General features: G+C 38.5%; 1 pseudogene; it reads left to right on the forward strand.

Moving 5' to 3' along the window:
• The first annotated feature begins 1,504 nt into the window (after nucleotides 1–1,504).
• LOC149240971 (pathogenesis-related protein PR-1 pseudogene) lies at nucleotides 1,505–2,014 on the forward strand (annotated as a pseudogene).
• The last annotated feature ends 390 nt before the right edge of the window (nucleotides 2,015–2,404 follow it).

Genomic DNA, 2,404 nt, shown 5'->3' on the forward strand with positions numbered 1-2,404 from the left:
TTGGCTTTTGTGTTTACACTTTTACGCTAATAATCCTTTTGTCTTAGGTGGCTGACCTTTGTGGAGCTCTAAATTGTTGTGAATGGGGAATTGAATCCCATTTCTAGTGGTGGAAGAGTGTCTTGCATAGCACAAGACGAAGAGAAAGTACAATCATGCAGGGAGATTGTGTAGGGTGTAGGGGAGATGGATCTATTTTGATTTTTATGAAAGAGTGTCTTGCGTGGCATGAGACAAAGAGAAAGTACAACTATGCAAAGAGATTGAGATTGTGTAGGGTGAAGGGGAGATGGATCTATTTTGATTTTTATGGAAGAGTGTCTTGCGTAACATGAGACAAAGAGAAAGTACAATCATGCGAGGAGATTGTGTAGCGTGTAGGGTATATGGATCTATTTTCATTTTTATTTATTTTTATGACAGTTCACAATACTCACTAATTTTATTCTTTTATTCTTTTAAGTACTATATGTGAATTATAATATTATAGGACAGCATTATTGTGCATCTATTCCATTAATAAATATCTAATGGATATTAAATACTATCTAATTAAACTCAAAGCTTACTTCTTTAAAACCACCAAGTAAATAATTTAGATAGCTGACCACCAACTAGATAATTCAGAGGACTTACTCTTTTCTTAAATAAACAATGGTAAATCAGCATACAACAACTGATAATAACTATAAATACTAAATTGACAACTGAATTATAATAAAATTTTCAACTATATTAAAAAACCAAAAAACAACTTCTCTAACCAAGCAACTTATCAATTCTAATGGATTTATTATTAATCCAATAGATTCATTCCCGAATTAAAGTTGCTTCTTGGCGAAGATCGACCTCCCTGTACTTCGCGAATGGTCACCTAAACAATGCCATTGAGCTAAGATTTTTGTCGGCGGAGGTCGACCTGCTTCTACCTCGTGAAACATTTCATGAATGATACCATATCTCAACCTTTTTTTGGATTCAACACATGAAAGGATCAGATAGGGTTTGTGATTCCTTAGGAAATCGCAGCCATGTGAGGGAAATACGCGTCTTCATGACGGGTGTCCTGTACCGCCAAAGTCAAACAACGACGCACGCGTTCCATTATGTTCATCGGCTGGGCTTTACGCCAGATGCTCAATGTGCAAAATATGCTCCCGCCAGCTCTTCTAGAATTTTAAAATTTAAAATGATCTGATCCGGCCATGGATATCTATCTGTCCATTTTTATGCTTTACATTTTGGGGATGAGAGGATCTGATGTCTGCGATAGCTTATCCCCTATATTTTATGCCCTATAGCTTATTCTCCCTTCATATTAAACTTTGTCTGGGCTTTCTATAAATTGTGTTCATAAACAAGATATAAACAAGCCAAGTGTAGGCAGATCTTAAAGTATTTTGTTCAGACAGCAAACGAAGTGTTTGCTCTTCAATTACAGGTACATCTGTCGAGGCTACATTTGTCAAGTATCAGCTACTACTTTGTTATTGTTGCCATAAAAATGAGGCAGCCATCGTGTCTTCTGGTTGTAGTAGCTGCCTTGAGCGTTGCAATCTGCAACCTACAAATGGTTGCAGAAGCAGGTGCGAACATTAGTGAAACCATTCAAGGATTTCTGGTTCCGCAGAACGAGGCGAGAAAACAAGTGGGAGTCCCTCCACTGAAATGGGATGTGAAGCTTGCAACGTATGCTCGCGTTTACGCAAGGGAAAGAAGAGGTGATTGCCTCCTTCAGCATTCCGAGGGTCCATTCGGAGAGAACATATTCTGGGGGAGTGGCAGAGGCTGGAACGCTACAGAGGCAGTTGGTGCATGGGTGGATGAAAAGAAGTGGTATAACTATGCAAATAATAGTTGCAGCTCTGGTCAAGACTGCACCCACTACACTCAGATTGTTTGGAGAACAACAACTAAAGTTGGATGTGCCGTCATCAAATGTAACAGCGGTGACACGTTCATCACATGCAATTACTACCCTCCTGGAAACTATGTTGGAGCGAGACCATACTGAAACATTGGCGCCCACTATTTAACATTCATTCCCACGCTTGTATTTCCAGCTTCTTCCCTATTCTTTGTAACATACTGGATATTGATTTCATTCTTTCTCACTACCATTTGTATTTCATTCTCAGGAGCATTTGTGTTCATTATCATATTCATATTCTTCCGATGCACAAGTATATTCCTTTCTTTATGGTCTCATACTTTCCAGAACATCATGAATGGGTGCCATGATTTTCCAGTGCAAAAGTCATTATCAATGGTACTGGATCCGTATAAAATGACCATATTTGAACCTGCTCTAATGGAATGAATGACAAAATTACAACTAATTACAATGCCAGTTATCTGCAACCTTCAAAATAAAACCAAGTGGCGCGTGTCGAAGTAAAGCAAG

The sequence above is a fragment of the Pinus tabuliformis genome, chromosome 8, assembly GCF_031772625.1.
Source record: "Pinus tabuliformis cultivar Carrire ecotype Pingquan chromosome 8, CPIR1, whole genome shotgun sequence".
In the NCBI taxonomy this organism is placed as follows: Eukaryota; Viridiplantae; Streptophyta; class Pinopsida; order Pinales; family Pinaceae; genus Pinus; species Pinus tabuliformis.